At 41.5% G+C, this 27,635-nt stretch overlaps 1 long non-coding RNA gene across 1 annotated transcript; it reads left to right on the plus strand.

Annotated features, from left to right (window-relative positions):
- The first annotated feature begins 369 nt into the window (after positions 1 to 369).
- On the plus strand, positions 370 to 17,347 carry LOC121146866. The gene is made up of 3 exons (XR_005882263.1): positions 370 to 575; positions 668 to 789; positions 17,274 to 17,347. It is a non-coding gene; the product is annotated as an uncharacterized LOC121146866 (long non-coding RNA).
- Positions 17,348 to 27,635: the final 10,288 nt, after the last annotated feature.

Raw genomic sequence — 27,635 nt, forward strand, 5'->3', positions numbered from 1 at the left:
TCATTGGATAAATGGAAAAGCCTTGCTTATAGAAGGCATTGGCACATAGGTGCTAGAAAAGGTGTGAATTAACCAAATACTTTCCTGCATTAATGGTGAGATTGAACGTTACTGTGAAAAAATCGAAGAATATGGATCTGACTTGGTTATTCATCATAATTCCCGTGAATACATTCCCTTACGAATTTTTCTGTCTGTGCATTTTCTCAGAGGAGATTTCCATTGTGAGAACTGGGACTCCACTTGTGAGAATAGCCCACATTTCGATGCCTGGTGAGTGCTCTGCTAATACGTTCCTAAAATTTTGTTTGTTTTCTCCTGGGTGCGCTTCTGTTTAGACTTGTCTTTTGTAATTTTTTGCAGATCCAGAGGGATTTGCAGGCCTTAGTTATTCAGCCATGAGCTCTCTGTGGGCGGACTGAAAACAATCTGAGTGAATTCTGCCCTGGGCCAGTTCCTCCTCACTTCCCTCTGGTAGAAATGGAAAGTGCACTCAGACACTCGTCTAATCTGGCTCCTCATTGTGCACATTTGGCTGCCTCTACCCTTGGCTTGTTCGTCTCCTGGGCACATAGGTATATACATTGCAGAAATCATGGATGTGCCAAACTCCAGGCACCTCACAGGGAGAAATAATCCCCAACCCAAATTCCATCTGTATTTACAGCAGAATCAATGGAGAGGAGTGGTCCTCACGGAGGGATGCTTGTGGAACACCTGCTGGCTATTCTTTTCTGAGAATCTTGAATGTATACCTGCATCACACAGAATAAGAAAACATAATTCAAGGTATGACCTGGAAGAACTGTATTTTATTTTGCTGTGGTAGGCATGTTGGTTCTGTCGACACTAGAAGTGTCCTGAGGAAGCCTTAGTGTTTATGGAGAGAGTATTCTACTTACCGCTGTATTATTCATAACAAACCTTCTTTCTGTCTCTTTCTCTCCCTCTCCCTCCCTCTACACCTCAACTACTCTATTTAATAGCAGTCCTTGGAGGTAATTACTGTAGGATTTTTTTTAAGATTTATTTATTTTTGTTGGAAAAGCAGATATATAGAGAGGAGCAGAGACAGAGAGGAAGATCTTCCATCTGATGATTCACTCCCCAAGTGAGTGCAACAGCCGGAGCTGAGCCAATTTGAGGTCAGGAGCCAGGAGCTCTTCTGGGTCTCCTACATGGGTGCAGGTTCCCAAGGCCTTGGGTTACCCTCCACTGTTTCCCAGGCCACAAGCAGGGAGCTGGATGGGAAGCGGGACCGGCGGGATTAGAACCAATGCCCATATGGGATCCCGGCGCGTGCAAGGCAAGGACCTTACCCCTACACACTATTGCACCAGGTCCAACTGTAGGATTTTGATATTAAAAAAAAAAGTTGTAATTTTTCTGAATCACTGTGTATTCTTATTTCATGGACATTTGAAATCTGGTAAGAACTGAGTTTTGTACTTTTGTGTTGCTTGTTAGAAAGCTCAGACCCGAGTTCGTGACGAACCTGCAGTAGGTTTTACGGATAATGTAAACTCATCAGCTCAGGAGAATGAGGCCCCACCTTTTTTCTGCCACGCAATTTACTCATTATGAAGTGAATTTTTCTGTGTGTATTTATGAATAGCCTGTTCTGTGACTATGAAATCACCCATAGCCATGGGAAAATTTAATGCACGGTTAATATAACCTTACTAAGATACACATAACTACTTCCAACACTGAACTCTTTCTTTTTAAAATGCCTCTTTGATTCTACTCAGCTTTTTTTGGGGTGGTTTGTATTGCCTTTCCAGGGTTCCACAAAACTGCTCAATTTGGCTTTCTTAAAATTTCTGTGTCCTGGTAAGATGAGGAATGATTTGGGATTTTAATACCAAGTCTTTACTTGACATTAATTCTAATAGAATTTTCTTCACAATAAAATCAGTTTATACTTGTTCACTCAATTAGGAATTAATATTCTATGTCTCACAAACACCTACTTTCCCCGCAAGTATATCCCAGTCTGATTCTCGTGGGAAGTGTGTTACAGGTCAAATACATGCATCACCAGGATTGAGTGTAGCCAGTACATCTCTAGTGTCTACTCAGTTATACTAAACACGGATGGAGCCAGTGCCCACTTCTTGTGTCTTGCATTTTTATTATATACTGCACGTGGCTCATTGCTATTTCCCTCTCTTCTGTCATATTCAGTGTATTATCTATAATTACTCTGAACTATGAAATATTATTTATCTATAAGCACTCACTACACAAAAAACATACATTTTTAAAAAGACTTTTATTTATTTTTATCAAAAGGCAAATTGACATAGAGGGAAAGATCTCCCATCTGCTTGTTTACTCACCAAGTGGCCACAACAGCCAGAGCTGAGCAGATCTGGAGCCAGAAGCCAGGACTTTCTGCTGGGTCTCCCACGCAGTTGCAGGGCCCCAAGGCTTTGGGCCATCTAATAGGGCTTTCCTAGGCCACAAGTAAGGAGCTGTGGGAAATGGAACAGCCAGAACACAAACTGGCACCCATATGGGATCCCAGCACATACCAAGATGAGGATTTTGCCACTGAGCCATTGTACCTGGCATAAAACATATATTATTTTAAAAGATATGCAAAACATCATAAAAACTCTGAATTCAGTTTGCATAATTATGTGGAAATTGACCCAAGGTAGTTATGGGAAGGATTATTTAGGTAATAGTTTCGGACGCTTAGGACATGCCGACTCCGTAAGTTCGGTTCTGGAAGTGGATTTAATCATGCAGGGTCATGTTTCAGGGGGAGCAGTCACATCTTGACTCAGCAGTGGAGAGAAATGGGGGTCCCACTGTTCCTTTTGAGGCCCCATCCTCCTGGACCTGCCATAGATCCCACAGCAGGCTGTACCTGGTTTTCCTACCTTTAATTTCTGTTGAATGGCTAGTACCTAATTGGCCTTTTAAAAATTATAGATAAACATAATAGAAAATCCCACTTATTAATTGCATTTGTAAGTTGTGGAATCTCAACTGAAGCAGTTTGTCGATGAAACTTATCGAACTCATTTTGCAGTGCCAAATGTAGAGTTAAGCTCTGAGAAAAGATACAAAAGAAGTCAAGGGTCCTTTAGCAGTGAGAGGATAACTTGGAGAGATTATTTAGAATAGAAATTCTTGGGTTCCAATCTCAGAAGCATGGACCTACCAGATCTTGAACAAAGTACAGCAACCTTCATTCCCAGTATCTTGTCAAGATGATTAAACTCTTAAAGGTCCACAGCATTTGTCAGCATCTCCACCCTGAGGACCACGCCTCCAAACACAGAGCACAATATCAACCAAGAAGTAAGCAACTAATAAACTCTCAGTGTTACACAGGCTAGCTTCTATGTCTACAATATAGCAAAATTAGAAATAACTACTGCATTAAAAATGAATGCTACTAAATCGTTACGCATTGTAATGAAAACTTGAATAAGTGTAAAATACTGAAACAATTGGCAGTAAAAATAGTTTCTGAGATGCAGTTTAAACATATATAATGCATTTTATGGTATTATTTCATCACAAATATCAGAAAACAGAGAGTTAAAAAATTAAGTTAAAACTTCTGAGATTTAGAAAATGTTATCAGAGTAACTGGTTCTGTATGCTGCAAGCCATAATGCGATGACGACATGTGCATGGGATGGCTGTCCGTTCAATGATGACAATACCCACAGTTGTACTCCTGCAAGATTGCATCATTTAATGATGTCGGCCATCTTAGCCCGTGTCCGTGCTCTCTCTGATGTTCATAAAGTGACAGGACAGGCTAAGGGCACACCTTTCCGCGCATATCCTCTGCGTTAAGTGACATGTGACTGAGAAAACAAGTCAGAGGAATTAAAAGTGTAATAAGGAAGAGTCGTTCCTGACAGATGATTTGGTCACCAGCTTCCAGACAATAACCAGAAAAAAGAACTAAAAATGTAGGGGATGCACGCATGGCACATACAGAGGGCCTCAAACTTACTAATGGATATAGATTTTTTTAAGATTTAGTTTTATTTTTATTGTTAAGTCAGATATACAGAGAAGGAGAGAAAGAGAAGAAGATATTCCGTTTTTAAATTCACTACCCAAGTGGCTGCAATAGCCAGAGCTGCACCGATCCAAAGCCAGGAGCCAGGAGCCTCTTCCAGGTCTCCCACCCAGGTGCAGGGTCCCAAGGCTTTGGGCCGTCTTCAACTGTCTTCCCAGGCCACAAGCATGGAGCTGGATGGGAAGTGGGGCTGCTGGGATTAGAACTGGTGCCCATATGGGATCCTGGCACATGCAAGGCGAGGACTTTAGCCACTATGCTACTGTGATGTGTAGTGGATATAGATTTTAAAATTAGAATAATAAAGATGTAGCAATTTTTAGTGCGTAAGCGTAATCTTGATAATTTTAGAAAGCAAGAATACTGAGTGTTCTGGGATGTCTGTCGTTTTCAAACTCAGATCCTGCAGGTGGTGACATGAAGTAGTCAAATATAGTGGCTGTCTTGTCTGTAAACCCATTTCTGAATAAATATCCATGAGAATATGAATCCCTTTTCATGTGATCAAGGGGTTGTAAATGAGGTTTGTCTCAGTGTTATATATGGCGGCAGGAAGTAACCTCTCGCACGTGGGAAAGATGGTGTAAGGGATGGCAAGAGGAGATAAGAGAGGGCATTGTAGATGGATGACTTGGAACACTGCGCATCTGCTGCAAGGTATGCAGCTGTGGGGACAGATTTAAGAATATAGTACTGAATGCACAAAGTAGATAACAGAAGGGTGCATATATACAAAATAGAAGCTCTGAGTCTGTGATTATAAAGTAAAGTGAAAGTATTTTGGGGCTAGCATTGTGGCATAGTATCACAGGTTAAACTATTGCCTGCAACACCAGTTGGAATGAAGATGACAGTTACAGTCCTGGCTGTCCCACTTCCCATCCAGCTCCCTGTTAATGCACCTGGGAAAGCAGAGGTATAAGGCCCAAGTACTTGGGCCCCTGATCCCACTTGGGAGTACTGGTTGAAGCTCCTGGCTCCATCCCACTTGGGAGTACTGGATGAAGCTCCTGGCTCCTTGCTTCTCGCTTCAGCCTGACCAGCCCCAGCATGTGCAGAGTGAATAGCAGTCGGAAGGTTGGATTCTGTATCTCTCCTCCTCTCTCTCCCACTCACTCTTCTTCTATACTTCTACCTTTCCAATAAATAGAATGACTCATTTTCAAAATAGCAAGGATGTTAGCACAAAGCTTTAAAATTAAAAAAATAATAATAATAAAGGAAGGAGAAGGTAGAAATATCATTTTGCTTTTGGAATCATTTCCTGTGCCATTCATGGAAGCTTATCCGTCAGGCATTAGTGAGACATTCAGCACTCTGCGTGGAGCAAAGATCAGTGAGCAAATCTACAAGTACATATCGGAGAGAATGAAGAACTATTATGGGCAAAGGCTGATGGTGAGGAGTATCCACCTGGGGCAGTCCAGGTGGGCCAATTTGGGGAGGGACCTTCCGAAATGAGAATGCAATGACAGAAGGGGTCAGCTATGCAAAGATCAAGGAAGGAAACATGACCAGAGTGAAAGAACAGCTGGAATCAGAGTCTCATGGATGCTAACAAGTCCAGTGTTGGAGGAACAGCAGGGGAAAAGGGTGTGCCCTGCAGAAAGGAAGATGAGGTTCCAGAATCTCGCAACCTTGTAAACGGTTGGAAAAATAAGGACTATGCTCCAGGAAGTCAGTGAGAATGGAATTAAGTTTAGGTTTCTGGTCAACATTGGGATCGCTGAAATGTTAAATTGTAAATGATAAACTGTTCCCCTAGGTCCCTAAGCAGAGAGGAGTCAGCTCATTGGGGAGACAGTCTTTTATATTGACTGATTTTTTGAGAAAACCCCTTTAAGTGTTCATTATTTTGGCATCTTCTCAGTAGCCTGTATCTGACTGTATGTGCCTTATTTTGTTTTGTTTTGTTGCTCTGTTCTTTGTATCCTTGATTTTTTAATTATTTTGTTTTCTGTCACTGTCAAGTTTCTCCTGATCTTGCTTCTATTATCTGGAGTTACAACCGGAGAAGGGATGCTAAGTCTTGTGTTTTTCTACAACTATCTGCACCCTCTTGGTGGGTTACTTTAAAATTCATATATGCACTTGGGAAGTGATTTGTAAACATATTTATTACTTTAAATTTTTTGAACTGCCTAGTTTCATCACATAAATCTCAAAGAATTAAAGAATTCTTTCCCCTTATATTTTTTCATTGGATTAGGATAGAAGAAACCATGCTATATTTTTAAGAGTTGTTTCCCAAATATTCTCTCCTCTGTTGCTTTTGATATTTGTTACCGATGGGATCCTCACTCATTTTAAAAATGTGCATAAGCTGCTTATTTTATCTGATACGGTTCTGAATCAAGAAACTGGTTGAAAAGGTCTAATGCCTTTGGAATAAAAACATGATGGTAGCATATGTCAAAATTTAAAATTAAAAATGCAGGAAGAGAAGCTGGTCCTGCAATTGCTTGCTTCTTTTGAAAGTTGGAGACACAATACTTTATTCTAGTAAAATAGAGTACTGCTGCACCTGGGCCTGGGCCTAACTGAAGATACATTAGAAGGCATTGACATTGAGGGTACAATATAACAGATGGATAGAAAAATGAATGTTTATCACGATGATCTATTAGCATTTTGCAATCAGAGGACAACAGTGACCTGGAACAAATCAAGAAGAATGATGGTTGACTTGTGTTTGCTTGTTCTAATGAGTTGCCCATATTCATAATCTTTAATTAGAAATGTGTTTGCTTCTGGCTGATTAGATGCATTCCACCGCTGTTTGTTTTCTTTTCTGAGGGTTTAAGGAGGTGGGTGACACAGGTAGTTTGAGGCAAAGGATGTAGTTCATCAAATTACATTAGATAAGGAAAGGAGAAGACAAGTTGGAGAGAGCAGTGCTCTGGCTAAAAGGTGGGATTATTTCCATAAGAAAGAGAAAGTTAATCTCTACCTTACAAAGAACTGAGCGATGCCATTATCGAGTAATAACCTCAAGTAGGCTTAGGTGACTCGACATCAACTTTTAAAAGCAAATCATTGCAGACAGCATTTTTCACCTCGTATTCTTCTTACTTCCTAACTATTGGGTTCTCTTTAATTGAACTCTAGAATTAAACGTACTATTTCTTAATGGGGATAAAGGAAAAAGAAAGAAAGTGGAAGCAGAATGTCCTTAATTTTTCTTTAAATGATAAGAACATGCCAGCTGGTGAGTGCCTTATACAAACTCATTCTCACGAAAACTTGTGGTGTTGCTGGGGATGAACTGATTGCTTGTCTCACTGGCAAGGAATAAGTTACTTCAGATGATTTAGTTGCTGTGTCTGTTGCTTGCACCCACTATTTCCTGGTTCCTGGCTGATGTTACTAGTACTGGCCTGGTGAAGGCGGGGAGTAGAGTTACTGCACACATCTACAATTCACACAGTCATAGCCCACTACTGTATGCTTGGATTAAAACCTCATCTGTTAATGTTGACCCAATTTTCTGCTGAACCTGACTAAACAAGATAACATGGTTTCAGAGCTCCAAGAAGAGAGGGAGCAAGACATGGCTAAAGGTATTTTAATAAAATTTTAAACTTAGAAATGAACTTACAGAGATAACCTCGTTCAATTTAGGCTGGTACGATTAAGACTGATAGAAAGGGAACTCAGTTCAGTTGGGCCACCGTCACGTGCTAGGGAGACTCTTAACTCTCAGTGTGTACAAGCATTTCAAGAAAGAACAATCAATACCTCACTTCCTCTTTAGATAAAAGTTGACTATCACAGAAAATAAGCTGGCTGTCGAGGCTGAGGAGAGATCTACCTTGCAGTGCTCAAAGTTCTGCTGCACACAAAAGGGGCGTAAGGTGCAGGTGCCGAGCGGTGGTGAGCAGAGAGGAGGGAGAGCAAGTGTGGAACATTGCAAGCAGGAAGCTCTTCAAGAGTGTAGGTGAATCTGTGTGATAAGATACATAGCATGACAGTAGTACAAGGGTGCTGCCTATGTTGTATGCCAGAAAAAGTCAGTAGAAACTATAGTGTTTCCTGAGTGCCAAATCAACACGCCTGACGTAAAAGTGCCAACTGCTCACCTGGGTAGGGTGTCATTTAGGTTGGGCTTAGCCGAACTCCAGCTGGGACGCGTGTGGGAACAGGAGAAGCAGTGGATCTGTGCACACTCTCCTCTACAATTAAGATGCCCTGTGGTATGGCAGAGAATTGTAGAGGAGAGAGGAAGAAACACCACATCAAAAACAGAGAGAGAGGGTGACCTGGAGGTCATCTCCGGCATATACTGGGATTTTTTAGGGAGCCTTGTCAAAGGTGCTTCCCAGCATCTGGTTAGATGCAGGTGCTTGGGGCTGGAAATATATGTTATCTCTAGAGAAGATATTTGAGTCAACGATCCCTCTTTGCACATCATAATGAAAATATTGCTGGTGAAGGAATTATCCTTATTATTATGCAGAGAAGTTTGTAATTGAACTCTGAGACCTCTAAAGAATGCTTATAATCCTCTTATTCAAGAAAATGGGCTTTTTAATATTTGTAACTAATCCCCATTCATAATAGAGAGAAGTACAATAGATTCAGCAGAACTTTGGGCAGGAGGTTACCTCGGCTCAGATGTGAAACGCTCTTCTGTCTCTTGGTTTGCCCATGTAGTCCAGAGAACTGCTTTGGAATGCAGAGTTCTAACTAACATGAGAAAGGAGCCGCTCCTCCTGCATGCCTGTGTGCCTCACATTCACTCAAGAGGCACTCAGTACATATTACAGAAAGGTGGCCACGTGTGCTTTTTAGATGAAGAGAAATGAAGCCAGGTTCCAAAAACGGGCTCAGGAGCGGCACGAAAATAATTATGTAGAGGTTTGTAGCTGCCCTGTCCTCTAAATCTTCTTCCTCTATGAATTAAACTCTAGATTTCCTGTTATCCAAGAGTTCTAAAAGAGTATTTCTTACCGCCTGGCATTTCGGCCCTTTTGTTCCTCTCAGCCTTGCCAGCTCTGCTTGACGCGGACGCTGTGCGCCCAGGAAGGAGGATCTGCGGCTTCAGAGCACACATTGCAATTAAAAGCAAACACATTTCCACTTCAGTCGCAGCCTGTGGGTGTTTTAAGATGGCAAAAAACTATTAAAAATATAAATGTCAAACTCCTTGGGGGTTTTGATCTATACATTTCATGTAGAGCAAGTTCCTGGCAGAGCTTGGATCTTGAGGAGTTGATAAGGATGCTTTGCTGCTGCATTGTGAAGCACAGAGTGTCCTGCTGGGCAGAGAGCCAGAGCAGCCGTGGAAAGAAAATGCAGATGCCCTTGGGACACATGGGTCATGACCTGCGAACACCAAGTCCAAGAAGTGTTGGCTCTTGCCCTGGGTTCCATCTTAATTTAGTCCCTTATCGTAGAATAGAATACCTACCTTCTACTTCAGTTTTATTTTTCCTTCTTTATTTTTAGTATCCAACCTTAGTTCATGGGGACAGAGTTGCTAAGAACTGGAGACTCTCTTTATTAGTGGGGAAGGCCATTGTTTTTCATTTGACATGCTGGACCTATATTCATTAGATAGGGTGTTAGTGTCCGGCCTCCAAGTCAGGACACATTATTCCTAGGATGCTGGAAGTAAACTTACGGCCTTGTCTATCACGGTCCACAAGGCTGGCTTGTGCAGAACACTGAGCTGGCCACATAGATGTAAGCATTTTGTTGGAGGACTGAAGCCTGGCCACAGTCCTGCAGAATAGGACTGTCCTGGGACAGGGTGTTTATGCTACACTTAAGCCAAGAAGAGCTCCCAGGAGTGATAGCTGATTTGTTACAACCGATATTCTTATAAGATTGAATATAAACTCTTACAGGAGGATGACCATGTGAAGTCTTTTTTTTAAAGAAAGCGCCGTGTACATACCAGGAGAGTCCTCACGGAGAGCTGAGCCTGCTGACATCTTGTGCTGTGATCCTGGACTCCGCTCTCCAGGATGTGGAGCGTTGCTGTTTTGTTGAGTAAGACAGTCTTTTGTTACAGTAGCTCTAGCAAAACGCGGTTTTAGATTTCTACTTATCTGAGGTGTCCTCCAGTGGGCTGTAAATATTGAATACTTGCTCAGCTCTAAGTAACAGTGGCATTTTGCCACTGCTGGCTGAACACATGTCTCTCGTGGCAGAGAAACCTGGAAACAGAGAAAATTATGGGTTTCGAGCTTCACATTTTTTACCTCAAATCTGTTCTGTCACCAGCTATTACAAACAGTAACACATGCAGAACTAACACCCAGGCCTGGGTACAGATGCTGGCAAAAGCAGGTGGCAGTGTTGTAAGGAAAGAGCTTGGTCTTGACGGAAGGTGATAAACAGCTGAGATGGCAGCTCACAGGAGGCTAGGGCGCATGCCCGCCCTGCACCTGGCCATTCCTTCCCTGATGGCCGACTAGTCTGAGCGCTGTCTTCATGACTCTGCTGGGGTGAATCATGTACCTTGATATTGTACTCTTGCACAAATGGCCTGGCCCATCCCTCCTACTGCACTTAGCTGATTGAATAACTGTATTTAACTTGCTCTCCTATCCACCAGAATGCAGAATAATCATAGGCTGTACTTGTGAGTGAATACATTTTGATGTCCCAACAAAATGAAGGCTCTTAATCAACATTTATTGCACTGAAGTAATGAACTGACACAGGCAGAGGTGAACTGACGATGGATAAACATTAATGGAGAGGAGCAACTCCAAATCCATTAGACCCTATTTAGATCTAGAAACATTTTTAAAAGATTTATTTATTTATTGGAAAGGCGAATAAGATTTATGGAGATGAGATACAGAGAGAAAGATCTTCCAGCTACTGGCTCACTCCCTAAATGGCCACATTGACCAAAACTGGGCCCATCTAAAGCTGAGCTTCTTCCAGATCTCCCATGCAGGTGCAGGGTCCTAAGGATTTGGAGCATCCTTTACTGCTTTCTCAGGCTATAAGCAAGGAGCTACATGAAAAGTGGAAGAGCCAAGACACAAATCAGAGCCCAAATGGGCTTGCCAGCACTTGCAAGGTGAGAATTTAGCCACTGAGTCACCATGCCAGGCCCTAGATGCTTTTATCTATCTATCTATCTATCTATCTATCTATCTATCTATCTATTACTTTTTAGGGTGTGGGAGAAGCAGTTAGTGTGTGGTATATAGAATAGCTCCACACTTATGGGAACATTCTTCTAATTACGCTTCTCAGTAAGAAGGCATGCTGAGTTAAACTTGTGGCTTTGAAACTCATGACCCAAGTCTTTACAAGAGCTGGGCTGGCACACTCCGAGGTTTAGTTTGCTTTTTCATAGAATGGAGTGATGATTTCTGATTCACAGCATGCAGGTGAGGACAAAGGGAACGTAGACATGCACACAGCAAATGTACAGAAAACGAATAGAACTTCAGTCCCTTACTTGAAGCCACCAGTTTATGCAATCAACCCTTTATCTATAACAGCTCACCTCAGAAGGCAGTTATAGAGAGCTGGACTACCTTTAGAAGTATTAACAATTTATCAAACGATCTGTCAGTCAATTCCAGTACTAAGATAGATTACCTATTTTCAATCCTCATTTCCATCTTTGAAGTCACCAGAGTCAGCCATGCAATCCCAAGCAACCTCAAAGGATGCCACTCTTGGAGTTAGCCCATCCCAGCCACTGGCCTCAGGATAGCACCCACCTGAAACCTTCCCATTTTCCTCTGGAAAGCGTTCCACTTCCAGGTCTGTTTGTGAGTTTCTGCCTAAATGAAGGTGACAGTAGTTAGGCAACTTGCTATACCAAGCTCTGAGTAAAGTGGCTTTCCTTTTTCTGCTTTGGATTGTCTTATTTAGTTTCACAAGGTAGACACACCTGTGATGGGACTGTTACATGACGGGTGCTCAAATTATGAGGAGGCCCAAGCTGTTTTGGTCCCCTTTGACTTTTCTCACATAAGAATGAGGCATAATGCTGTCTGCTTTTCATCTTTTCCCCAGTCTGATTTTTGAGATCAGAGAGATTTTCTTTATCTGGGTCTTTATTAGGGGGGCTTCTAGAGGCAGTAAGATGAAGTACAGCTTTGAAATAGTTATTCTTGGGAGCTCAAACCTAATGATAAATTGGTTCAGAAGGCTGTGCCTACCCATGGTCAGTGTGGCTATTGGAAAATAATTCACTCTTCTCTCCTGTTAGAGAGATACAAATGATCTCCATAAATCCTGCAGAAAGAGCCAATCTAAAACTAAGCTGTTCTTGCTATAATCTACTTTTCATTTAACTTGTATGGAAGCAGAATAAATTATTATTGGAGAACATTCTCCCTTTGCAATGTTTGTTGTGCCAAACACTTTCCCCAGTTCTGTTTCAACCCAGGCAAAATAAGAGAAATGCCTGGGAGAGAGAGATGTTTTTATGTTAAAAATATTGAAGCATTATTTTAAAAGTAACTGGTGACATTAAAAAAATATAATTTTTGTGGGGCCCAGTGCAATAGCCTAGTAGCTAAATCCTTGCCTTGCATGCACTGGGATCCCATGTTGGTGCCGGTTTGTGTCCCAGATGCTCCACTTCTCCTCCAGCTCCTTGCTTGTGGCCTGGAAGGATAGTGGGCGATGGCTCAAAGCCTTGGGATCGTCTATCTGCATCGAGGACTCAGAAGAATCTCCTGGCTCCTGGCTTTGGATTGGCTTAGTTCCAGCTGTTGTGACCATGTGGGATGTGAACCAGTGGATGGGAGATATTTCTCTCTGTATCTCCTTCTCTCCATATATCTTTCTTTCCAATAAAAAAATAAATCTATTTTAAAAAATATGCCTTGTATGGCATAAAATGTCTTTGGAAGTTTAAGTATAGTTTCTATGAGGCAGGCGTTTACCCACAGGGGTTAAGATACCAGTTAAGGTATTCACATAGCACACCGGCATGCCTGGGTGTGATACCCTGGTGGCTCCTGGCTCCAGCTTCCTGCAAGTATGACCTTAGGACCTGAGGTCCTCCCCATGTAGGATGCTGGGATTGACTTTCTGGCTCCCAGACTTGGTTTTAGGCCAACATGGCCTGAGTCAGTAAATGAGTGACAGTACTCCTCTCAGCACAGATATATACATATTTCTGTTGTGAAGTTTTCCTGTATTCTCCACTGAAATGAACCAACTGATAGGTTGTTTATTTAGTCTCTGAGACATGAAAAATTTCAGAATTCCTTGTTGCATTATTCTTAATGGTGTTACTCAGAGAAATTTATTTTTTGAAAATATAGTACAGCCATAATTTGAATAATAAAACCCATACACCTAATGAGTGGAAAATCCTCACTCAGGTATAAATGCTGTAACTGCTGCTGGCCATTTGTCAATTACTCTTTTGACAGCAAGAGAGGATTTCTTGGGACTGTGGCCTGAGTCTCTGCCCTCAGGTGGAAATGCCCTTTGGAGGTAGCTGAGTAATATCGTTATACATTCCTCTCTTCCCCCCTGCTGCTGGCCTCTCCTTTCTTTCCTCTTCTGGCTTTTACATTTTTCTTTCTGAAAAATTGTAGTCTGTGGAGGATGTACAGTTCCCCCAGGCAATTGTGCTTCCTTGACAAAGTTGAGAGAGGGAAGAAGCTAGAAAAATATTTATTTGACTCTACCCCAGGAGGATGGTTGTTGCTATAAAGGCTTTACATGGCATTTCTCAGAAAATTCTCATAACAGAAACCCATCAATTCTATGATAGCACAGACATGTGGGCATCAGAAGCAAGAGAGCCCAGATGACACACTACTCAGGAAAACAAGAACTGAAGGGACCTGGACTCAGTTGAACCAATACGCTCACCCGGAGAGCAGCAGACCAGGGGTTCAGGATAGCCACGCAGCCTCTGCAAAGGGGCAGTACATTGGCTTCAGTATTCATAGGGTTTTTGGTGGAAAATAGTCTCCTCTAAATCATTGCTCCAAATGACACATGAATAAATCTGTTAGCTCCTCATCCCAGTTTTCTTTTTCTCTTCCAACCTTTCCCTTCTTCAAATCAGAAACTTGAAACCTGGCCTTCTTCATTCACTCCATTATGTCCTGGCTTCAAATTATTTTATATATTGTTAAATTTTGCCATCTAAGAGATACTAATTTGCCGTCTAAGAAATGCATCTAAGTAATACTAAGAGGAGACCTCTCTCTAAGGAAGCTTGCAAGTGTGAGTTTGTTACAGCTGAAATATCTGATCAATGAGTATGACAAAATATGAATAGTTGTGCCTGACACAACAGATTTCTCTAATTTTTCATTTAGGTTTTCTTGGTTCCTGCACTTGTGTAGACGTGGTTGGAGTGTAACTTTCCCCACAAGATATGTATGAAAATATTTAGGATTTTCCTAAAGTGCCGTAGTTCAAAGCTAAAAATGAATTGTTTAGTAAACGGAAGAGATCTGTTACACACATTGCCATCTGAAACATTTTTATGTTTTAATCATGCACTCCACTGTTCTGTTGACTAGCCCTGGGACCAACTCATCTCAGGGTTTCATGACGTGATTGTCTCATGAAAGAAATTATCAGTTAGATGTTCAATTTCCAGAGCACTCTCATATACATGAGAATATAAATACAGACTTTCTGTAGCTCACATATATCTTTATTAGTAAGTGCGACTTCCATAAATGCTGGCATTTTGACACACTCTGAGAGATATGAGTTATTTCCAAACTTCACAAGAGCTTCAAGCACATGGGAAAGATTAAAATAGTCTTGGGAATAATGGATATTTAGCTGAGGATGAACTAAACCCTGTGAGGAGAAGTAAATGCTACAATCATTTTTATGTTTATAACTTATATTGAATAGGAAGGTCAAAGGTCTTAAGTCATTTTAGATAGATACGGAAGAGTCATGTGCTGGGCTCTCAGAAAAGCAGGCATGAAATGGGGTTAGATCTCAAAAGGTCTCAGTGAATGGAAGATCTTCCAGACCTCCTATGACATAAAACCTTCTGTTAGACATTTCATTCCTCCACAGTGCATCCGCTGCAATGTAGCCACTTTCCTGAGATTTTTAAATTGAATCCTTTGGTAGCTTTGATATCTTTGACTCATTGAATTTGAGCCATTGCTTTCCTCATTCTTCTAAGAGCTATCTAAGTGCTGATTTAATATCTCTCCTGGAGTTTTCATCAGAAGGTAGAGATGTGTCATAATTCAGTAAAGACTTTTATTCAGTCTTTTACTCTCATGTCCTTGATAAGTATCCACATGAAACAATCCTGTGTTTATTTTCCCAGCCCCTTCTGATTTCTGGTACTTTTACTTTCTTATCTGACACTGGTTTTGAGCCCATTGCCCAGCATAGGATGTGGAATGGTTAGTGAATAGGGAATTGTTCGTTCCATGGGTGAAAGATTTTTGTATGTCTTACCACAAAGACAGAGTGTCAGTGATAAAGCGGACAGGTGGTCACACAGAAAAGGTTTGAGTCTTTATGAAATGTTTCGGAGCCTTTAGCCAAATGCCAATCTAGTGCATCCAGTGCTGTTATGGCAGCGGTTTTGTAACCCCTGGTAACAAGTCTAAAGGATGATTAAATCCTTGGCCTTAACTTCTGGTTTTATGAGATGGGGTTTCTTAACAAGCTACTGCAATAGAGTTTAGAAAAACTTTACACCCAGTAAAAATTCTGCCTCCTATTCTCTATTAAGCTTAATTTTCTCCTCATGGGATGCTTCTTCTTGTATATCGAAGCCTATCAAAGGTTAGACTAGGAATCCACGTTCAGATTTATATCCAGGAGCTCTGTGGTCTAGAGAAAAACCACTTAATTTTCCTATACCAGTGTTGAGCTCATTAATTTTTAAGGTTCCTTTCAACTTCACGATTTTATGACTTTCTTTGATAGGTAATTTCCTCAACCTTTCCCTTAGGATGATAGATTTCATCATTAAAATAACATGTTTGGTTTGTTAGAATCAACTTCCTGATTCTCAAATTGTCATTAAAATGTGTCAGAAGCACATCACTGGTCCAGATGGATTTGCAAATACCAGTTTCTTCACGGATGACTGGAACGTTTCCTCTACCTCTTAGGAAACAGACTGCTGAAAACTCTGTTCTCAGAAAGACAAGGTCAAATTATATAGTAATGTGTGAAGTTGAAGTCATTCAGGAGATGGACTCAACCCTAAAATCAACGAGACGCTAATTCAGACTAATGGCGTGCCTGACTTATCCGTCTTGGTAGACCTGATCGGTTCCCTGCAGATGCTTCTTGTCTCAGTTTCCAGAAACATTGCTGGTGATTTATTTGCTGAAATGCATGGCCACTCACTAGTTTTTCTCCTGACAAATGACTTATTCATGACTTATTACCATCCATTATGTACAGGAGTCACAGTTGTCTTACTCTCCTTTGGGCTTTTATTTGCTGTTCGTAGGTGCATGGTAGACGTTGGCAAACTCGTGTCAACGCTGACCCGTGTGAGGATATATGTCAGGTTTATGCAAGGTCAAAGCCTCTGCTCCTCTCTCTCTCTCTCTCCCATGATGGTGGACTTTCTTTGCTTCTTCCTGGGCTTTCTAGGTGTGGTGACATTAAAGCTGAATATGAGGGAGAAGGATTCAGAGCCAGCATTTCCACTTTGATCTCCGTGTTCACGATAACAGTGTTTGTTGAGGGTTCACTATGTGCCAGGCCTGCTCCTAAGCACTTAAACTGTGTTATCTCATTTAAATGCTAATGTTAACATGATGATGTGTGTATTACTCTTATCCTCTTTTACAGATGAGAAAACTAGGGTTAGAGTCTAGATAATTGTGCTTAGATCACACCAAAAGAAATTAATTTGTTCCAGGCCTGTAGACTTCTAAATCCAGGCTTTTAAACACTGGTCAAAGCTGCATTTGGTATCAGTGTGGGAAGTGTCTTAGATTAAAGGATACCAAGTGCTTCCCTTCGTTTGCCTTACTGGCTTTCTTGACAGGTGTTTCCTCATTCTCTTACCTTCTGTTAAGCACTAGGTCATCACTTAGTCCATGCTTGTGTGCAAGGCTCATTTACACACACGCACACACATACAGAGACGTATAATTGCACATGCTTATACACTATGCTTGTCAAATTTCCTTTACTGTCTTCTCTTGGGTAATGACTCATGTCAGAGTAGATTATGTGATTTCAGAAATCTTAAATTAACATATCGTCATGGGTACAGCAATTTTGAGTGATTTCTAATTTTTTTTTTAAACTACGATAGACCTTAGCAAGAGACTTGGAGCCTTTTGGGAATGGAATTACAGTGTCTTGGAAACCAGAATGTGGCCTAGAAGAGATCATGGAGAGTGGACAGTCACCTTTCAAGATGATAACACCGATTTTGGTAAGGTACCAATGACTTCTAATTCGCGCCTGATCGAGTTGTTCTTGGGTAGGAGCCCAGGCAGTGTCTACAGCTTCCTGCTGTGAGGGGCTAGGCTAGTTGTTTCACTGATTCTCCTGACCCTGGCTTCCTACCTTCGCAGAGTCCAGATCCGCCTGCCCAGAGCTCAGTCCCTGGTAGCTTATGTGGACTTTGTCTTCTCTCTGCAAGATTTGGACATTACGTTTAGTACACTTCTAATCCATTCCTATACTTCCATGACCCTTGATTCAGTAATCATCATCCTATTTTATTACTTTTTTCTACATTGAGTAGATATAATCCAGAAATGCATTTTGCACAGCTCTGCAAACAGCACCAGTGTTCATTCCCATGGAAGGTCATTTCAGCAAGTTGCACTTCACAATTCTACAGATTCTTGTATATGAAGTGACTCTGAGATGTACTTTTATGTTTTCAACTAAGCAAAGTTTGTATTTTTGAGTTATACATTCTGTGCTAGTTTCTGCAACAATTTGTTGAATTTTAAAACAGTGTTTTTCTCTTGAATCTAATTCTTTCTCATCCAACAATGTTTAAAATAACGTTTTTCTCAGAGCATTCTCTGTATTCAGTTGCACTCTTTCTAGAAGTCAAAATTGACCCCAAAAGTCAATTTCAAGAAGTTCGTTTTCATGCTTCTTTGATTGGTCAGATCTATGAAAAGGACTTAAAGTGGACATATACAACTCATGTATCCAACTGGCTTGCAATTCACCTTCCTGATTCTTCTCCAAGGCTACTTGTGAATTCTTTCCTATCATATGGATGAATACTTTTAGAATAAGAAAATTTGAGCCCTCCATCAGCACATTGTGGTAAGATGTCAAAGCAGGCTGTAAATGCTCTATATCCAGCAACTTTGTACCTAGATTTTCTATTACAAGGTGCTACCCACATTGTTTTGCTTATTGCTGCACTACAACCAACCACAAAACTGAATGGCTTAAAATAGTCTTCTAAGTTGCTTATACTTATTCAAATATTTATTTTTTTTAATCTGAGGGGCAGAATTAAACAGGTAAGGCAAAAGAAGCAAATATGGAGGGATGGAGGGATGAAGGAAGGGAAGAAGAGAGAAAGAGAATTTCTTCATTGTTTCACACCACACATGGCCACAAAGGTCATGGTTTGGGCCAGGACAAAACCAGAAGCCAAGAGTTTCCTCTGGGTTTTCCACATGCATGCAGAGATCCAGTCACTTGTCTGTTTTTTCTGCTGTTCTCCCAAACACATTAACGGGGAGCTGGGTTGGAAGTAGAACAGCTTGAACTGGAACCAATGCCCATAAGGGATGGCATTACATGTAGTAGCCTTACTTGCTGTGCCACAATGTCGGCCACTTTTACTTGCGATTTTCCAGGTGAATTTATATGAAAGGACTTGTGTCTGTTCCATGTGACGTCTACAGTTAAGGTTGGAAGGTTTACATTCAAGCTATTGCCTCACTTCATGTCTTGGTCTTCATCATTGCCCCTCTCTTCATTTGGCTTAAGCATCACTTGGATTTATCAAAGTATGATCATTGTAGTTTTAATTTTGAGCATTACTTTGACTAGATTAAAGAATACACAGAAAATTAGCAAAGCACTACTCTGGTGTGTCTTTAAGGGTGTTTGACCTGTGGGTCTGTGAAATGAATAGGGTAAACCAAACCTTAATATAGACAAGTCACTATCTAAGTGGGCAGGGATCCAGATAAAAGAAAAAGATTCTCTTTCTTGGAACCAGGTACTCTTTTCCTTTTGTCATTGGATCAGAACTCAAGGATCCCCAGTTTGAGGACTCCTTGGTTTTTACACCAGCCACCCCCTGGGTTCTCACACTTATCAGCCTCTGACCATGAATTATATCATCTGCTTCACTGTTCAACCTTTTTGAACTGAACAAGGCCACTGATACTCCAGATCACCAGCTTTAAAAGGTCTGTTGTGAGACTTTCCAGCTTCCATAAACATCAGAGCAAGTTCCCCTAATATTTTCTCCCCTCTGTCTCTCTTCTTGATCCTTTCTCTCTGGAAATCCACTACTAATTCAAGAATATCTTTGCTGCTGTTGCAGCTGGTTTTTAAGACTGAAAGGCCAGACATGGTGCAGTGTTGCTTCTGTTGTGTTTTATCTATTGAAGAAATTATAAGACCTGTCGATATTCAAGGGGTTGAAGAACTAAATCTCACCTCCACATGGTGGTGGGGCAGAGCCATACTGAAGGCTATGTGGATGGAAAGTACTGCTGTGTTCAGTATGGACAGTATCATCATGTGGGAATAGTTAAACATGGGGACAGTAATTCCTTCTTGGCTGCAATACTTTTATTCTCGCAATGCACACACTATACATTGATCAAGCCATATTTCCTTACTAGGGTGTACCGACATTTTAGGAAGAGAAGCAAGGAGAATCAATTTCTTGACTCTGTATTTGGTTCATAATTTTGGGGGGTACATAATTTAATCTTGACGTTGCCAGATTATTCTACTCCTATCATTGTGTTCAGTCCATGACTTAACAGCCAGTTTAACTCCGGATGTTTCCTGAAGGAAACAGTCAAGCCTCAGCAGTCTCTAATTGCCAAAGGACCAAAGTAACTTAACACTCATCTCTGCCACTAAGTTCCCGTCCCTTGTCCCAGATGATCCACCTCCACAGCCTGACTGAGATCAGAAGATATTCCAGGAGATCCGAAGTAACTTGCCCAAGCCCAACAGGAGGAAAGACCTTGAAAATCTGAGTACAGAGAAAGGCTGGTAACACTGAGTTACCTCTTATTGAACAGTTGTTCTCACCTTGAAAGGGGACAATTCATTTACATTGATCTTAAGGGATTTCAGAGTGAACCAAGAAGCGAGACACTCAAATATAGTTGGGGCTACTGCCTACATCATTGATGAGATTCTTCTTAGGATGCTGGGTTGGAATTGATAACGACATGGAATAATTTTAGGCGTAACTAATTCTTACATTGTTCTTGCCAGTAATTTTATGTAGTAGAGAACACTACTTTATCCTAAGACTTGTGTACAAGTCTTACTTGTATACTTGTAATTTTGATAAATGTACCACATAAGTTCTGTGGTATCTTTCTCTTCCTAGCTTGATACTGGTAATTTGGAAGGAATCTATAGTTTTAATGTATTTGAGTAATTTCCTATATACTTTAGCTCAAGTTGTAAGCACCAATATATTTCAGACATTGCTTTATGCTTTAGAAACCTGATATCAATAAGATGAAACCCAACACCAAGGACCAATGTGCAAAGTAGCTTGGGGAAGAGGAATGTAAAGAAAGCATTGGCTGATTTAGCTAGAATATAATAATTATGGGTGATAATTGGATTTTCTGATATTCAAATGTTTGAATTGCAAGAAAAGGAAATTTTGATGTGCTGTTCCAATTTTCAGGAACAAATAAATGTGCATATAGTGGAATTTATTAAAATGGACCTATTTAACTTTGTAAAGTTATTTGAGGGGCAGAGAAAAAGAGGCAACAGAGGCAAGCAGAGGGTTCTTCCCTGTTGGTTGACTTGCCATATGCCCATGATATGCTGGGAGATACCAGAATGAAACTATGATTTGGAAACCCAATCCAGGTCTTGACACTATTTGGGTACCAGGATCTCAGTTACTAAAGCCATGGCCATGGCCACCTAGGAGCAGCATTAGCAGGAAATTGAAATTGGAAGCCAAGCTAAGATTCAAACAGAGACCTTGCAGTATGATAGCTAGGTCTTATCTGCTGGGCTAACCTGCTACCCAAGAGAGGATACTTCTGTGGACCCAAGGCAGGTAGTGAACATTGGGAGTAAGAAAGATGTCAAGGAGAGCTTCACTTGGGTGTGTCCTGAAGAGAGTCTGGCTTCTGGGCCTCCCTGGAGAAGAGAGATGGCAGTTCTTCACTGAGGTTGTTCTGCTTTTACTCCTGGTTAAGCTTCAGGGGTGAATAGGTTACCTGCATGGTCTCTCTCGGCTGAACTAAGAAAACTGGAGTAAGCAGAACTGTGGGGATCTGTCTTCTCAGTCTTTTGGTTTCATGGAAATGAAAGGCAGGAATCAGATAAGTCTGACTATTGTGTGTCATAACAAAATCACAACAGATTGACGGCTTCAACAACAAAGATTTATTTATTTTCTCATGTTTTGAGCTTACGATGGGAACAGTAGCTGCCTTGATGCCTTCTGAGCTCTTTTGCCTTGGCATGCAGATGGCAGCATCTACCTATGTCTTCGCATGGTCCCCTGGCGTGTATGTATGTACCTTAGTCACCTCTTCTTATAACAATCACGGTCACATGAGATGAGGGCCTCATTTAAGTCAAGTCAATAGTTAAGCATCAAACATCTCCAAATACAGTCCATTTCTGAGGCACTGGGGTTAGAATTCAGCATATGAATTTGACTGTGAATGCACAATTCATTCTACAGCATCACGATCAGATTTGGTCACACAAAAAAGCCAGATGATGCTAAACACCCCAAGTTTTCTCTGAGAAATATGTGGTCTTTCAGTTTTTAGCTAATAGATGCATCCCTTTGGACCCCCATATGCCCGTTGCTCCCAGGTCTAGTTGCCCTGTGTTCTGTGTACTTCCTGCCTTGCAGAAGCTTCTAAAGTCAGTCAAAGATAGGAATACTAGCCAGGGCCCATGAGTAAAGGACAGCCTGGTGCACAGTCCTGTGAGCTGTGGGCGCATGCGAAGGATATTATCTCTAAATTAGTTGTGGAAAATTAATATTGCTCACTTGCTAATGCTACCCCTTCTTGTCTGCTGTGAGAATTGGCAGAGGCAGAGCCACGGTTGATAATATTTTTTAATTAAAAGGCAAATAACTTCTTCTGATTAATCTGCTTCTTCGGGGACTTGATACAGCATCTCATAAATCTAAAGCAGAGGCATCTGCTCGCTCACCTGCAGACTCCCTCCCATCTCAGCCCACTCCGGAGTCTGCAAGGAAAGGAAGCTGCTGGAGCAAGATAAACCCTGGTTCAGTCAGGGCATCTCAGAATCCAAAGAGGTATGCCTGGCCTGCCAGCTTGGGCAGGCATCCTGGCAAGGATGCCTTCTCCCACTGTGGTCATGAGAAGAGCTTTTGTTATCAGAGTGCTGTGAGTGGGAGTCCTGAGTCTTCCAGCAAGGCACTGGGAATATTCCTAAGACTCGGTTGTCTTATCTGTAAAATGGGGCTGGCTGGATGCATATCTATCTTATAAGAGAAAATTTACACACCAGAGAATCTGAAGCCTGGAATTACACTGCCTAACTTCAAATTAGAAAGACTTCACTCTCATGACCTCAATCTGTTTACTTTACCTCTCTGTGTCTGTTTCTTCTGAAAACAAAAAAAGAATATACTAGGCTGGTTTGTCTTGTAGAGCTAAAGTGGGGTACAGTATGGCATGTGCTGGGGATTGGGGTAGTAGCCATCAGAGGACCATTTACTCTCACAAGCCCACTGTTATCCACATAACAGTCCCTCCGGTTGCTAAGAGCAAAAGAGATCTTCTTGAAGAAATGATCAGCCTTTATTTTTAGACACTGAGAAAAAGGAGTTTAGAGAGAGGATGGGGCTTGTTTAAGGTTGACAGCATGTTATAAGCCAAGCTGAGCCCAGGTCCAGAATTATGCACATACACGTGATGCTGGAATTCCTGTCTGCTTGCTGTCTTCTAAGCATCCTGAACATGGCCACATGTTGCAGTGCAGTTTTCTCCAGAGAGCAGTGCAGAAGGGCTGAGATCTGCAGCACATGAACATCCCTGGGGACCAAGTGCTGGCTGGCCCTCCATTGTCCACTGACTCATTCCATCTTCCCAACAGCTCCCAAGATAGCCCAATGCATAGACAGGGACACTGAGGCTCAGGGGAGTGACAAAACCGGCTCAGTGCAAACTCTGCAACAGTGATGCTAGTGTCTTGAGCAAGGCTTAGTCTAACTACAATATCAAGACTGATTCCTGGACAAAGAAGTTCCTGTTCTCCATCTTGCCTCATTTTCTTACAGTGCAGAGTCTATATGCCCTCATCTTCACTAATTTCCTATCCAAGCTGTCTTGGGCAGTTTTTTAAGGAGGCAATGGATGATGCAGATTTGAAATATTGGTGCTTCCCCTTTCCCACTAACCACTTACACATTCATACAACTGATGGCATTTCCACTAAACACAAGCCTCAGAGGACTTGTCAACAAACTCCTCCTGGTGGGTCTCTGATTATGCAGAGGTGTTTGATTTGCGTCACAGGCTGGTAAGCACAGTGTATACTGGGTCAGCAGTTGTAACTCTCCTGGCTATGTGAGGTGGGCCAGGTAGGACCTTGGTCCCGTTTTACAGATAACAGAGAAGCTCAGGCAAGTTAATCCAGCATCTACTTTGTGTCAGGCATCACTTTAAGTGAATTAATGAAATATTGAGTGTTCTTTCTTATTCTGGTGCTTTGTCCATGCATTGATGGGACAACTCAAAGCTCCTTTGCTTATCAATCCTTGGTTACTGGCAGGAAGAAAGCACGGATTAGAGATGAGCATGTTCAAAATATTTATCAATTTTTTTTTCTAAATTTTTTGGTTTAATCATGATAAAGCCCCTGAGCAACTCTCCCAACTGTCCAAACATTGGGATTCAAAAACTTGGAGAATACTTAAGCAATTGCTTGCTGTACAAATGAGGAAACCGGGACACAGAAAACCCACATGACATAGTGATCTATGTCTAAATGCAAATGACAAAATCAAGAGGATGGTTGTCCAAATAATTCAAACTTTGCCTTAATGATACTCAGCAATTTCTCAGTGTGATAGACCATACTACACTCTGGATAAAGTTCTGGGTCATCATTTCAGGAGGGAGGAGTCTCTTCTACCCAAGGTGTAGTATTGGAAATCATACCACAACTGTGTGTGTGTGTTTGCAAGTGTGTATGCACGTGCATGTGACGTGGGGAAAGAAGATAGAACTGAGAGTATTCAGAAAAATCCATGTGCCTTGTTGTAGTCAAATAGCACCCTATTCTTAGCCAAGCAGCTGAGTGAGGGTAAGGCAGATATTGGAAGTCCTGTATTTCAGTTCAAGAGACAAAGGCTTAGAGACTGTAAGGACATCTCAGTGGAGCTCTCGCCGCACTCCTAGTTACGCCCTCTGCTCTCTGTCGACCTGCCTTTTCCCCTACGATACGTTTCATCTTTGGACACTATTGTAGTTCTGCTCATGCACTGTGGTCTCCATCCAGCTGCTGTTTTTGTTCACAGTGTCACATTCTCTGAGGGGCTGGGGAAGGGCAGGCAGGGCATAGTCATTTGAAGCTTTGGGTGAGATTCATTGATTCATAATTCTGAGTCGGCTGTTCATGTTGAGCAAGTCACTTAAAATCTCTGTGTCACTGCTTTCTTGTCTCTAAAATGTGGAGGGCCAAAGATGGAATGTAAAATTCCACACCCCCAGGTTGAGTTCTAACAAAATGTTAGCTAAACGTCCATCCTTTCTTGTGCATCAGTTCAGTAATCCTTAATGTCTCTTTCCCCCAAGATGTGTTAAGATGTCATCGTAATTTGATGCCAGCAGTACAGATAGAAGAAAGGAAAGCTGGAAAATGTGGTGAATATATGTTTGGGATTTTAATAGGCATCAAGGTGATATAAAGGAATTGGGAGTGTACTAGAATCATTACTTTTTAAAAAAAATCATTACATTTATCCTGCTTATTCATTAATTAATAAATATTTCTGAACACCCAGTACCTGGCTGTCTGCTATATCACAACAGACTGATTTCATGGTGACTGACTTTGGATATGCCCTTTCTGTTTTGACCGATTCTACTTCTTCATTTATAAATCAGTGATAGAAATACCTACTTTGTGTTTTAATCCAGTGAGGACTGACTCTTATGTGAGATCACAAGTATAAATGTCGTTTCTGGAGACAAGGAAGGAAACCACAGATTAAGAAGGAGATGACAGGAGCCAGCCATGTGAGAATGAGCTGCCCAGTTCAACACCAGCACCCCTGGATTGTGTCCTGGCTATCTTGCTCTCTAGCCATCTCCCTGCTAACAAGCCCAAGAAAGCAGTGGTAGATCGTAAAGTTGCTTGGGTCACTGCCATCCTTATGGAAGACCTGATGAAATCCCGTCTCCCAGTTTCAACCCGTCTCTGCCCTTGCTGTTACGGTCATTTGTAGGGTGACCATTGGTGGATCACGCTTGGTCTCTCTCCCTCTCCATAACTGTGTGTTTCAAATAAAATGAAAGAGATGACAATGTCACCAAACTTGGTTGTGGTTTTCCCAAGCAGACTCACTGGAGCTGGATATGATTTGACCGTAGGTGCAGGACACTTTCTGATGTGTCTATGAATATGTTAGATCTCTGTCATATGACACAGTCTTACTCCTTCAAGCTCTAACTCAAGTGGTCCATCTCTCCAAAGAGCAGCCAGAGACATTCTGTTACTATGAAATCCATTCATATTATATTCCTGCTCAGATTCCTCCAAAATTAACCATTTGGGAACAAAGTCCAAAATATGGTCTTGGTTTGGTATATCCACAAAAAGCAGGCTTCAATTTAAATGGTTGCATGGGGTGGAACAGGGATGGGGAGTAAAAGGCACACAAAAAGGGGATATAGCCACAAAAGGCTATCCTGACAAAAATGTCACTGCTCCAGGTCATTGGGACTTTGTCATGCAGTGCTCTGGAGAAAACTGTAAGATGTTCTCTTGACATTTTTCTACTCATGTTCACTGTTCCATGGCTAAGGTTTGGGTGCATGCAATTTTCCCTGATCATGGATTACATATGTCTCCATGGTGCGAAGGAAAACTGTGCAATGGGCAGAAGAAGGTGTGCAGGGGGAGATGCCATCAGCATGGATGGAAATTTCACTGATAGTTTTGAGTGAATGGAGTTGGGCTGGCCATGGGGAAGGAGGTCCCCATTGTCCTCACGGACTACACGGACCTCACTTCGCCCTCAGTCTCTCTGTCCCTCTGCCTCTCGCACTGTACTCTGACAACTCACTCTTCTCACACAAGTCAAATCAATTGCTAGAGCAAGACCTGTATTCATTTCTCAGGGCTGCTATAATTTTACAGCTTATACAGCAAAAGTTTATTGTTTCACAGTCCTGGAGGCTGAAAGTGCCATCAAGGCTGATTCTCTCCAAGGCCTCTGTGCTTGGCTTCAGGGTGATGGCCTCTTCTGCGTATTTCCCTGCCTCGGATAGCCTGTCCTCTTAAAGACACCAGCCATATTGGAACAGGGTCCAATTCAATGACCTCACTTGACTTAATTACCTCTTTAAAAGCACTCTTTCCTAATATACTCACACTCTAGTGTACATAGGATTTTGATTTCAACATGTAAAGATTTAGAGTCACAATTGGCATTCGTAGTTTCTGATCCTTCCACCCAGCATTGGTTGATCACATGTATTTATGCTTGCTCTTCATTTTTGTCTTGGCTTCAGATAGATACTGGCTGACCACCAACCTTAAAATAGCAACTTTAGTTCCTTTGTCCTTTCTGTTATCCTCTGCCTCTCTCTTTCTTGCTTGTTTTTTTTTTTTTCCAACATTGATCAAACAGATATTCCCAGACACAAACATGTTAATTGTTTTTACTTTTTGTCTCTTTCTCTGTAAGTTCAGTTCCCTAAGTGAAAGTTCTCTGTCTGTCTTGTTCGTTGACATATCCCAACAGCATTTAACATTGCTTGGCCAATGTTCTGGGAGATCAAATTTGGGAATAATCGACTGCTTAAATGATTGATAACATGTGAATAACTGGATGAGATGTGCCACCCGTTGTGACATCATTCTTAACTTACGGCTTTAGCACTTTCACAGCAGTTATCTTGCCGTTCTGGGACAAGCTATTTTATAGTGAGTGTCGTGCTTCAATCCTGTGGAGGCCTGGAATCTCTGGTTTTCACTTCATATCTCCAGGAACAAGAGACTTGTTGGGTCCTTGAAACATGGCCAGAAAAATCTGTGTGCATATAATTGTTCCTCTTCCAACAATCCTGCTTGCTCTATCATGCTGTTCTTTTCATAAAAACGCACATGAAAAATCTCTTTCAGGGTTTAGTAGCAGGATAAAAAAGTGTAATTTTGTCCCATGAGGATTTGTCTGTTTCCATTTTTTTTTTAAACAAGGAGAACTATTTTAGATTTTCTTTTGCATCCTGCTGCAAGGAATTGCAAA

This window comes from Ochotona curzoniae, unplaced genomic scaffold, assembly GCF_017591425.1.
Source record: "Ochotona curzoniae isolate NIBS_2020 unplaced genomic scaffold, NIBS_Ocur_1.0 scaffold_4505, whole genome shotgun sequence".
In the NCBI taxonomy this organism is placed as follows: Eukaryota; Metazoa; Chordata; class Mammalia; order Lagomorpha; family Ochotonidae; genus Ochotona; species Ochotona curzoniae.